At 49.6% G+C, this 12811-nt stretch overlaps 1 protein-coding gene across 3 annotated transcripts in view; it reads right to left on the bottom strand.

The window, feature by feature from the left end:
- The window catches only part of GNG12 (G protein subunit gamma 12), a 151216-nt gene extending 138728 nt beyond the window's left edge, over positions 1-12488 (bottom strand). Inside the window, exon 1 of one of the 3 annotated variants that reach the window (XM_017346186.3) lies at positions 12371-12488. The gene's annotated coding sequence lies outside the window, so the exon portion shown is untranslated. Of the gene's footprint in view, positions 1-1138; positions 1476-12127; positions 12283-12370 lie in introns of those variants that run through there. The other 2 variants (XM_051856370.2, XM_017346182.3) reach the window with 2 other exon arrangements.
- Between the last annotated feature and the right edge of the window lie 323 nt (positions 12489-12811).

Here is a 12811-nt window from a genome sequence, read left to right as displayed (position 1 = left end):
TGGCACAGCAGGTTAAAGCCCTGGCCTGAAGCACCGGCATCCCAATGGACATGGGTTTTAGTCTTGGCTGCTCCTCTTCTGACCCAGCTCTCTGCTATGGCCCGGGATAGCAGCAGAAGATGGCCCAAGTCCTTGGGCCCCGTGCCCGCATGGGAGACCCGGAAGAAGCTCCTGGTTTCGGATCGGTGCAGCTCCGGCATTGCGGCCATCTGGGGAGTGAACCAGCAGATGGAAGAGCTCTCTCTCTGTCACTCTTTCAAATAAAATTAAAAAAAAAAATCTGGGCATTTAGTATTACTGCTCTGAAGGCTTTATATGCACGAGTAGCTCCTTTACAAGTCAAAAGTAGCCTTTCATCACTTCTAAGAAGCACACCCTAACATTCCTATTGTTGGGCCGACTTCATGATAGGCACTCACCCCATGGCCATATCCTTATTTGTGGAACTTATGAAGATGTATGTTACATGGCAAAAGGAACTACATATTGAGTAATTAAAGTTACCCACCTTCATAGATTAATGTCCTATAAATGGGATCAATATTTTTTTAAAAAAATTTTATTTATTTGATTTGAAAGGCAGAGTGACAAAGAGACAGAGCTCCTCCACCTGCTGGTTCACTCCCCAAATGCCCACAACAGCCATGGCTGGGCCAGATGGAAGTCTATCTGGGTCTCTCATGTTGGTGGCAGGAGCCCAGGTACTTGGGTCATCACGCATTTACTCCAGGTGCATTTGCCGGGAGCTGGACTGAAAGCTCGGAGGCTGGACTCAAACCAGGCACTCCAATATGTGATGTGGGCGTTGCAGGCGCTGGTTTAACCTGCTGGGCCACATCACACCTGCCCAAAATGGGCCCCATTTTATTAACTTGTTCAATTTTTCCCTGGTGAGAGGCAGAGACGGAGCAGAAAGGATATCAGAGAGACTCATAGCAGGAGAAGAATTTGCTAGACTGCTGCCCCTGAGAGTTATGGCCCAAGCATAAGGACTGGAGAGCCAGTTCTAAGAACTGAGCGTGGCCCCCAGCCACGACCCAACAAAAAGAAACCTTCAGTCCCACCACTAGAAGGAACAGGATTCTTCCGGCCACAAGAGCCTGGTAACAGATTCCTCTCAGAGTTTCCCAGTACTCACCAGCTGGTCAATACCTTGGTTTTGGCCTTGAAAATCCCAGCGTAGAGAGGCCACCCGAGCCTACCCTCGCATCTGACCTGCAGAACTGAGAGCACACATCCGCGTTATGCAAAGCAGACAGATCTACGGTCATCTGTGACGACGACAGCCATAGAGAGCAATACAGTCTCATGGCTGACGTGTGCTATAGTCTAGTGAGCACCACTTTGCCCTTTGCAGTGCCCTCCAGGAGAACAGCTCATCTCATAATCGATGGCATCTTAGATTTGCTGAAATGTCGTGTTATTATCTCTGTTTTGCAAAGCCACAGAGGATCTGAGAGGTCAGGAGACTCACCCAGGTAACCTGGACTTCCCAGCTGGGGCTCTCAATCCCACGCATGCTTGCAGGGTTGAGGGTGGCCTGCTGGAAAGCAAAGCAGCAGCTAACACGACCTGCCCAGGCCTGCGCTGGACACGGGATCCCTGATGCTGTGGACCCCAGAGACCCAGCGGGGTCCAGAAGGCAGGAGGCTACTCCAGGAAGTTTGAGGAAAATGCATACTTGGAAAAAACCATGCGTAGAGTTCAACATTTCCTGGATCGAAATCAACGTATCTTTTCCACAAATTTTTAAAGTAGCCGGTCCAGCATCTGAGGAGCTGGGGACCCTTCTAGGTATGGAGATAAACAACAGACCAAGCGCCTGTTCTCCAGCAGCTGCCATCATGGTGGGAGACAGCAACACTACAGCGACAGAGTGAGGTCAGTGCTAGAAGAGAAACAAAGCATGCAGAGAACTTGAACTGACCTCCACACAAGAAAGATCCTGCGTATTCAGCAGCTGAAAAGGAGCAGAGCACTGGACTTGGGAGATAAGATCCTCTCTTTCGGATCTCTTTCATGGGCCACTTGGGAGTGTGGGAACTCCAAGAGACAATGTTCTTTGCTGTTATGGGTCTTTGGGCTTGCTTTTTGCATTTTTTTTTTCTTGATGGAGATATAGGCTAGCTCTACAAAGGATTGCCTCTTTCAAATTTCTAAAAACAAAACCACAACCATCCGTTCCCTCTTTCTATGAAATTCAGATGAAAATGAATGCCACACTAAAATAGCATCCCAGGCTCTGACCTTACTCTGTGACTTTCATCTTCTCTCTCCCCTTGGAAACAGACTAGATGGCTCACTCGGGTTGAAATCAAAGTGGGGAACAGGAGCCCGATTCATGGGGTGAACAACCCAAGTGTAACGTGTATAACCTTCTTCCAGGAGGTAAATACACATGGAGAACTCTAGAATTCTTCAAAGACTTTGCCGGAAATGCCACTAGCATGGACGTATTCTCATTCTCTCGCGCTTGTTTTTGTTTGTGAGGGAGAAATTCTAGACCAGAATGTCATCTTCATTACAGTTTTGGAGAAGCCCCAGCTTAATAATACCATTAGCCGACAACTATTTATAATTCAGACATTAGCTACTGGCATAAAATCCTACTTTCCACTTCTCTTGATTTTGCACTGACAATTTGGCAGCCCACTCTACCCTGAGGCCCAAAGGAGCCATTGCATTCCGAAGTCTGTATTTAAGAGACTCTGACAGAGACATATGCAGGCAGAAAGGTCAAGAAGTGCTCGCAGAAGGATCCGCCAGCCCAGGCAAGGCGCAAGAAACGGCGTCCAGTGACCCCACACCTCTGCTTCACTCAAAATCAGACAAGTGTAAACCACTTTCGATGACCGCTTCTCACCAACCAGATTAGCAAAAATAGAAAGACATTCCTCTGCCGGCGGGGCCGTGGGGAAGCAGGCAGCCAGGACACTGCCCAAAATGATTCACCACTCCTGGAGGGGATGACAGATCTCTGTGATTCAGCAGTGCTGCTTCTGGGAATCCAACCGCAGCTACACCTGCCCAAAAGCACGGCGACTTGTTACACCTTCATCACCAGCGCACTGCTGGTCTCGGCCAAAGACTGTACGGAATGCAACAGTCCAACAGCAGGGACTGATCAAATACACCACAGTGCTGCCACTCGACTGAACAACCGTGCCGGGAAGACAGAGCCCCAAGTCACAGAGCTACCTTTCCAATGCAAGCCAGACACCAATATGTGCAATGTGCCACCTTCATGAAAGGGAGAATAAAAATATGCATCCTTATCTGCTTATATTTACAAGTCGCTACTTGTGGAGAGTAGGGGAAAAGGTTGGATGGGGATGGAAGCAAGATTTAGTGTTTACCGTTTTATTCGGTTGCCACATCTTGGGGGAACATATGAATAGATTACCTACTGAAGTATAAGCCATGCTTCCCAGGAGTCTGTGGAACAGGACAAGGCCAGCTTGGAATTAAACAAAGCCCAGGGGAAGAGGTGTGGAAGACCTGGGTTGAGGCAGGTGCGTACCCAGGTAGAAGTCAGTGAATTAGAGAAACCTCAGGGCAGAGTTCAGAGGTGAACAGAGAGTGTGATTTCTGCCCTGTTTTCCACCACCTGCCAAGTGCGAGTGGCCTGGAGGCCCCTGATGCTCATCATGGCAGGAGGGAGGTCAGAGAAACGCAGGTGAGCAGGGGCAAACAGACACGCTAGGATCACTTCCCAGGCAGCCGGCCAGGAGCAGTTATTTGCTCTCCTGATTCACACAGCTTGCTGTACATCAAATATGGATGGTTAAAAAAAAATTTAAAAAGAGGGCAAAGCATGTACCGGAATATTCTGCCTAATGCAAGAGGGAGATTCCTAAAAAGTGGAACCTCTTGGAATGTTGTAGCATCTATTCCTACTGTAAAAGCAACAGGGGCGTGTGCTAACGACATCCACGGGGATGTCCACGGATTTCGTGTCAGGAATTGACACCTCCTGCCATTTCTGCTTTGGAATCTGAGTGTGTCTGAAGACGGCTGCGCTTCACTGGCTCCCACATGGAAGGCCTGCACATTTCGATGCCTGCTGGCTGTCCTGCATAGTGCCGACTCTCATAAAACCTCAGCTGGCCAAGGTCCGAAGTACACAGCAGCACCTTTCTCCTCAGAACCACTGGCCCACGAACCTGGCCGACCCTGTTGTGCCAACGCCTCCCAGGAGTGGAGCTGGAAGAAGGGGTGAGTTTAACTCCCAGAGCTGACTTTCTAAGGCAGCATCCTAAAAGAGGAAGCCCGACAGAGGCTCCAACTACACAGATTCACCTTTCTTAGTCCTGGTAGCTTTGGCCACAAGGCTGCCCATTTCTGACTCCACACTAGAAGAGTCTTTTCCCAAAAGAAGTAGCTGCTCTTAGGCAAATAGCAAAAGCTGCTGCACCACTTGCAACCCCTAAGGGGAGGGCCCAGTGTAGGTCAACAAATAACATGGATCCCTTTCCACAACTCCCATCCAGGCAGCAGGGAGACTGCACAGGCATGCACTAGGCAACACTGAGCATGCTGCTGGTGTCCAACTAACACAAACAATGTCAACAATACCCCAAGGGCTGGTCTGTCTTTACCTGACCCGCAGGAAATGATGAACTGATGAGAAAGAACCCCAGCAGCGGGCAGGTGCTCCACTGAACGTGTTTCCTAGCAAATCTGCTCCAGTTTGCTTTGATTTAAAAAGAACAGGGGCTCATGTAGCTTACTGGAACGCTCTGCAGAGAACGCGGCATTATTTCCCTTTTCCACTGATAGTTGTTAAGCACCTACTCTGTGCCACACTCTGCCAGCTCGTGGCATCTAAAAGGCTACTGGGGCAGAAAGGGCTCTGAAAGCCAGCTGCTGTCACTCACCTTGTGCTTTTGTGTGAGTGAGAAAAGACAACCCCTCCAAGCAGAACTGGCTGTGCAGGCTGGACAGCATCAGAAAGAAATGCCCCTCTCATCTGGCACAGGCAGACCTACCACCCCTACCCCTACCCCCATCCCAATATACCGATTTTGAGCAGATCTACACCCTCCATTTGCTTCTGTTGGCTGGGCACTCACATGCAGTGAACAACCTGTGCAACCACTGGCTAGTATTGTTTAAGATTTATTAATTATTTTAAAGGCACAGCAACAGGGAGGGATAGAGAGATCTTCCAACTGCTATTTCATTCCTCCAAACGATCATAACAAACAAGGCTGGCCCAGGCTAAGGCCAGGAGGTAGGAATTCCATCCACGTTTCCCACACCAGTGGCAGGGGCCCAAGTATTTGGGCTATCATCCGCTGCCTTCCCAGGCACACTAGCAGGCAGCTGGAAGAGAAGCAGAGCCGCCAGGACTCAAAGCAGCACTCTGACAGGGGACAGTCGGGTCCCCAGCAGTGGTGGCAACCTGGTGCACCATGATGCTGGTCACCGTTGCCAAGCAGTCACAACCCAATCCTTCTGCTTCATGGCCAGACGTCCAATATATCCCCAACCCCCTTGACAACTTGTCTGACTAGCCTAGCATGACCTTGTATGGCTATGGGAGCCCTCTGATCTAACATGCAGGCCACAGTCTAGTAATTCAGAAGGGTTCTTAGGGGCCGGCGCTGTGACACAGCAGGTAAAGCTGCCACCGGCAGCTCTGGCAGTCCATATGGGCACTGGTTCCAGTTCCAGCTGTTCCACTTCCAATCCAGCTCCCTGCTATGGCCTGGGAAAGCAAGGGAAGATGGCTGAAGTGCTTGGGCCTTGGCACCCACAGAGAGGCCCAGAAGAAGTTCCTTGCTCCTGGCTTTGGCCTGGCCCAGCCCCAGCCTTTGTGGCCATTTGGGAAGTGAACCAGTGAATGGAAGAGGTAGCTTTCTCTGTCTCTTCCCTTCTCTCTGTAACTCTGCCTATCAAAATAAATAAAATAAATCTTAAAAAAATAAATAAGGAGGTTTCCTAAATCTAGGTACAGCCTCAGCAGCTCATCTCTAGGTTTTGACACCTTGCTAATTTGCCTGGGATTCCGGTTGAAGAAACCTGGTATGTTGGTTTTACCTCAACAACGTCTTCAGTGAGCCGCAATGAAGTCCAAGCAGCTTGTGGGTTTTGCTTCCGGTTTCCAGCCTTACATTTAGCTCAGGCTAGGATTCAATGAATTTCACTCTGAGTCTTCCTCAGAGAGGACACCTGTTTCTCTTCTGCAATAATGGGTCCCTGAAAAGCTCACAAAATCTGAGGTCACTGCAAGCTTGGGGTCTGAGTCTAAGGGTCCCAGGGGAGGCTAAGAGTTTCACATTCCTTGGTCAGGGCCATCTTGGCTGGCAGCATCTGCAGCTAAGTAAAGGCCTGATTATTCTACAGCAGTGAAGCGAAGACTCCACCCCCTGGGGCTCCCGTGAGCTCACACACAGCCACTCTGAATGAAGGCAATTCTCCACACAGAATGCAAGTGCAAAGAGGACAACTGATTCCGACCCTGCTCCAGGGAGCACCTGTGATCACAGCAGCTCGAGTTCAACCAGTGTTTGTGCTTCTCGCTTCTCAAAACAGGGGGCATCCTAAGTCAATGATGGGACCTTGCCTGCAAGCCGGATGGGAGCCTAGAAAGCACACACTTTGTAAAGTTGTCTGGCCCTCTGACCCCAAAATTCACCCACTTGCAACCAATGAATGTGAAAACTACAGAAGATTCTTAGTAGCTGATTCACTCCAACAGATCCCAAAGCAGTTATTTTAGCTACTCATTCTCCAGCAGAGCTAAAGGTATCAACATCCTGAACTGGCTACAACCCTCTGGTTTTTATTAAACAGCAATCTCTGAAATGCAGACCCATTAAAAGAAGACAAAAACTCTCCTTGCCACGGGATGGCAACCAGACGCTCACAGCTAAGCACTTTTACAATACCCAATAAAACCTGACATGGTAAAGTAAACATTTAAGTGACACCACACATGATTTTTTCAAGAGAGACGGGGCAATAAATGGAATAATCCAGCTAGAAGTTACCTTCAGTCACATCACCTGCACTGCGCCTAGATCCACCCTACCTGTTCATTCCTGACTTGCTGCCCCACAGAGGAAAGTGGGAGGTCAGGATCTACCGGTACGAGCTGGTTCTAGAACAGGATTTAGCCAGTGCTTTCACCTGTATTCTCAAGGTCCATCTGGGAGTGCAGGAATGGCAGGGGCTGGTCCTTGGTGCTCATGCCAGGCCTGCAGGGTCTTGTGATCATTTTGGAAGCTCTGACAGCTACAGCTCAAGACCAGGAGCCCGTTAGAGGCCCGAGAAATCACAGATGCATGTCTCAATGCCCAAGGGAACCCTGCCCTCCCGTTTCCCTTGATGTGAAACAGACTTTCAGACCTTCAATGACCAGGCCCCACAGAGCCCTCCTACCTCCTACCTGCAGCTGGGTGCACGGCCACCACAGCTCTGAGCTCACTCAGGCATGAGACGGGGGTCAGCACCCCTCTGGGCCACATTCCCCTTAGAGACCTCAGCTACTTCTGGGCTGTGGTGAGAAATGATCAAGATGGCATTTGCAGAGGGCGTAGAAAGGGCCCCAGACATGGAACAGCTCAGTAGATAGGATCACAGCACTGTGTGAATGTATCCGTTCTCTGTCAGACCTTCTGGTTAAACCACGTGCGTATTGCAGGTGCTGTGCCGACGCAGTCGGTCAGCGCAGGCCTGGATCTGCAAGTGTCAGCTTCCATCCTGTCGCGGTCAGTGGACTTGCTCTACAGAGAGAGCCGTAGGAGCCGCTGGCGGACTTCTCAAACATCTCTTAGGAAGACAAACCACAAACTCCTAAAACAACCTCCTAACTACAGGCAAACATTTCACGCCGCAAAGGTCTTGATATGTAACTTAAGGACTTTCAACTGCCACCAAAGTTTTTTTTTTTTTTCCTGACACAACAACAAAATTCTGCTAGTTGTGGTTTAAAAACCAGACCTGTTTCTGAGTAACTACTATATAAATAACTTGGTTTTTATCATATATACATGTTCACTGGAGAACACAGGAGGGATGGAATGAGCATCAGAATCCCATCACCCATTTTCCTGTATTCTAGCTGTGCTTTAGGTAGAGTTTAAAACGTTTCTGTACATTCAATATTTTAAAATTTAAAAAACCTTTAACTGATATATAAAAATTCTACATATTTATGGGGTACCATGTAATGATGCAATACACATATATACTCTATAATGTTTAGATCAGGGGAAACACATCTATTTCCTCAAATCTTCATCATGTAAGAAAATTTTACAGCTAATTGTAATCGTAACAGTGCACTGCATCTGTGTATACTGCCTTTCTCCTACTGCACCTGTAGGAGACTTCATGTGTTACTGATTTACTTAAAACTTCTAATACGAAAGAAAATGGAATTGAGTTCTAGGAAAATTAATTTGCTGAACAAATTAATATCGCAATCCATTTCACACTCAAAACTGCAATGATGATTGCCTAATTATATTCTCTTACTTGGTAGGTACTATTTGGCAGGACTTTGTATATTACTGAACATTTTTAGATTTGAGGGAAACATTAAAATTTCATATGGCTGTTCTGTTACAAAAATAATACACATTCATATATAACATTTAGAAAGAGAAAATGTCAGTAATAATTCAATGTTGATATTTATTGTGTATGGACTATGTGCCAGGCCCTATTCTAAATGCTCTATATAGATTAACTCATTTATTCCTCACAACACCGCACTGAAGCAGAGAGAGAGAGAGAGAGATGAAGTAACTCACCCATAGTCTACACACCTTCAAGTAGGAGCCAAGAATCCATCATTATGCTGTGGTGTTCCAGGAGTAAAAGGAATCAATAATTTATTCAGCCAACTCCTCCACTGCTTCAGAGCATAATGTCATAGGCAAGAAACAATTCCTAATAAAACTGCACCCTTTATACTCACAGAAAATTATTACAAACCATCCTCTCTGTGTCCCTGTGGGACAATTAGTAAAATTATAAGTCATCTGCAGCATGAGCTAAGATTCTGGCTCTGTCCAATTCTGTGCACCTGATGTACATTAAGGAAAGAAAAATTCAACAGAAATTTTAAAGGGTTTGTTTCAAAGATGGAAGCATTTTTAAACATTTTTCAAATTTTAGTAAATGCTTCAATGGTATGAGGAGTAAATTCCTCAAATTAACTCAACACTCATTCCTACAAAAATTAAAAAAAAAATTACAATCGGTCCTAACACATCTTATGGTTTCTAAGTTGGCCTTCGACATCAATACATGTAAAAGTAAGTAACCAGATACCCTTGGGTTACACTTTTTCATGCTTTAATTAAAAATCATAGTTGGTTAAAGACAAATACTCTGTTCCCAGCTTAATTTCCTATCCAAGAACTACAAACCCAATGACATGGAATATAAGTTCTCTTCAAATTTAAAAGATAATTAATGCAACGTTTCCGACTGCCTGGCTTTAAAAACACCACGCAACCATAACTTCAGCGCGAAAGGCACGTTACTCCTCAGTCCTTTAATCACGCTCATCCTTACTGCTGCAGTGGGGACATCACTCACAGACAAACTTGGTACTCTCCTTGCCATTTAAAACTGCTCTACGCATTTCCAGAAAGTTCAAGATCTTAAAAGTTTATCCAAAGCCTGCTGCTTGAACAAGCAAGGTAAGTAAAACATATAATAATTCTGAGCCTTCACTGTGGGTGAGGTTCAGTCCAAGTGTCTTCCAAGGATTGTTTCATACACTTTCATAAACACTCAAGAGACAGAGACCACTAAAAATCCAATGTTATAAACCAAACTGAAAAAAGGTTAAATGACTAGAATTCTCACCCAGGTCTGACAAACACCGAACCCACACTGAAACGGCTGTTAAACTGCTGCTTTTCCAAGTTAGGGATCAGAAAAACATGCCTGACTTCCACAACTAGGCTAACCTTCCTAGGTTAAGTTTAAGCTGACATAAAACTTTAAAAAAAAAAAAAAAGCCAAGCCAAAACCAACAACAAGAAAGTCACCTAATAAAAACCCAACAGTGAATGACGTAATTCTAAATTAGAAGTCCTTTTCTTGCTAGAGAGAGCGGGAATCAACATTCAAATACAAAAATTAAAAAAAAAAAAACTAATTTGGTATTAGCTAACTATTTCCTCAAGCCTCCTGACTCTGAAGCCCTGTGCTCTGGCACACTGAGGAACCACCCCTGTTGTCTAACAAGTAACAACACAAACCCTACAACACAAACGCAATTGTTAGAGAGCTAGTCTTTCAGACAAGATAGGAGCTTCTTCATAGGAAACGTTTGTACTCCCATTTTTCAATCTCTTGTTTAACACCTCCCATTTTTACTTATTTCTACCCAAATCTAAAGCATTTTATGCCCTAGGGCTGGCTACTAAATGACCCGGGCTAAGTAACAACAGCATAAAGGATAAAGTCTAAACACCCAAAAGACTGGTCAGCAGTTTCTGGACTCAACCCAGGGTTTTATGGCGCTGGTTAACTGTTAGAGATGGTAAAGGAATTTAACATTTGATCCAGAAAGTCCTTTTATCACTTAAGTCTCCGGAAAATGTTTGATTACTTTAAAAAATTATGTGTGTGGATCACACGTTTTGTTTATTGGAAAGGGGGGCTGCTAATACATACCATCTGGTTTAGAAAAAAAAAACCAAAAAACAAAAAACCTAGCTTACTTGAATGGATTATTTTGGCAATAGTCAAACGCGATCCGTCATGGGGGCGCTACCTGCACGGTTCTCCTGGGTGAGGGCCCCCTCCTGCTGCTTGGCAGTGCAGCGTTTGGGGACTACCACTTTAATAGCAAAGCCAAACTCCTCGTTTAAAACCGACAACACAGAGACACAGACGTCCCAAGATTCATTATAGACAATCTATTCAGGCGAGGCTACAACCGCCCCAGGAAATATAAACAGTGTCCGCGGAGGCAGCAGGGGGAGAGGAAATAACCGACGCGGAGGAAGCTAATCCTGTGAAGTCGGTCCAACTCCACAGGGTCCAGTAAGCCCCCGGCGGCTTCCCACTCGGAGCAGCCGGCCAGCGCGCCCCGGCGCGTGGGCGCAGGGGACCTTCGTCCGCCCCCGGGCTTGGGTCGGCTCTGCCCTGGTCTAGCCACGGGTTTGAGGGTGACCGCGACGTGCCAGGCCTCGCCGAGCCCCTTCCCCAGATTTCTAGCCGTCCAAAGTTTCTCCCCCCAACACGCGGGAAGGTGAACGAGAACCACGGCTTCCCTTTCCCAAGTTATGAATGGTTGAAGTCAAGTTCGTTAAGATTCCGAGAAGCCGAGCGGCGAGTCTTAGGAGACACTTGGTGGCAGCGTTTTCAAATGATCTTTAATCGACAGGCCCCGATTAAAACCAAAACAAAAGTCAACCCGATCCGCGGTACTAGTGTCCGGGTAACACCTTAAAAAAAAAAAAAATCACGCCAGACCCCAGCGGAGCCCTGACCTCCTCCTTACCACCTGCAAGCACAGGCTGCGGAGGGGCAGGCTCCGGGGCTGCGCCCGGGGTGTCCCCGCGGCTCTCCCCCGCGCGACCCGCTACTTCCCCGCTAGGCTCCCGGCGCCGCCAGGCTCTGGTCCCCAGAGAGCGCAGAAAAGTAGGGAAGAGGGGCGTGGCGCCCCCGGCCGCCCGCCGGCCCTCCTCCAAAGCCGGGCACCTCAGCCAAGAAGGGTTGGGAACACTGGGGACCTCCCACCCGGGCGCGGGGCTCGCGGCCGAGGGCCGGCGAGGGAGCAGGCGCGCGGGGAAGCCTCGCCTCCAGCCTCTACTCTCCACCGGGGGCCGCGTCCCTCGCCCCAGCCCTCGGCCCCGGCTTCCCGCGCCCTCCGGTCGCCGCCCGTCCAGGGCGCGCGCGCGCCGTCTCGGTCTCCAGGTCTCGGCGTCCCTCGACCTCCGTCCTCCACCCCCTTCTGCGGCGCCCAGTGCCCCGACAGTCCCCGCCCTCCGGGACACTCTTCCTCCCTCCTCCCTCCTTCCTTCCTCTCTTCCCTCCCTCCATCTCGCTTCCCAGCACCCGGGGCTCGGAGGCGGCCGCCGCCCCGCGCTGCGCCCCTGGGCCCGCGGGGCCCCGGCTCCCCGAGCGCGCGCGCCCGCCGCCCGGAGCTCACTCGCTTGCCGCTGCGCTGCCCCCACCGCCGCTGCCGCCACCGGGGACTCGGTCTCCAAGGGCTCCTGGAGACGGCTCCGACCTCTCCTCCTCCTCCTCCACCTCCTCCCGCTCCTCGGGCGCCGGCTCCGCCTCGCTCGGGTGGGCGGGGCGGGCGGCCCGACGGGCGGGGCGGCGGCCGCCCGGTCTCCTTCCTCCGCCGCGGGCCCCCCCACCTCCGGCCCAGACGCCCCAGCCGCTGTACCCGGCGGCCGCGGGGCCCGGGTCGGGAGCCGGCGGGGCTCAGCGAAGGGTCTGGCCGCCCTGGGCCGTCGTCCGTTCCCCGAATTCTCATGGCGTGCTGGAGTTCCAGGGACTCGAGGGCCCCCCGGCCCAACCCCACCCGCCTCTCAGCCGGGCCCCGCCAGGTCCGCGCGAGTTCCCTTCGCGTGCAAGCGCCTTGGCAGCCTGGTGCCATCGGTCCCCTGGGCCCCCGAAGATGAGCGCTGCCAAACCCCTGCACAAAAGTTAGGCTGGGCTCCAGAAATTTCTGAGGAAAACAGGCTCAGTACCATTTAAAGCGCCTTGGGGCCACGGAGAGATTTTTGCTCCCCAGAGAATGGAGGTAAAAGCGAATCTTTGCACTTGATGGCGCGTCCACCCATCCTGAGCTTGCCTCCTGTCCACTCCCCACCCCCATGAAATG

This window comes from Oryctolagus cuniculus, chromosome 7 (genome assembly GCF_964237555.1).
Source record: "Oryctolagus cuniculus chromosome 7, mOryCun1.1, whole genome shotgun sequence".
Taxonomy (NCBI): Eukaryota; Metazoa; Chordata; class Mammalia; order Lagomorpha; family Leporidae; genus Oryctolagus; species Oryctolagus cuniculus.
This window is presented reverse-complemented; position numbering and strand designations above follow the sequence as displayed.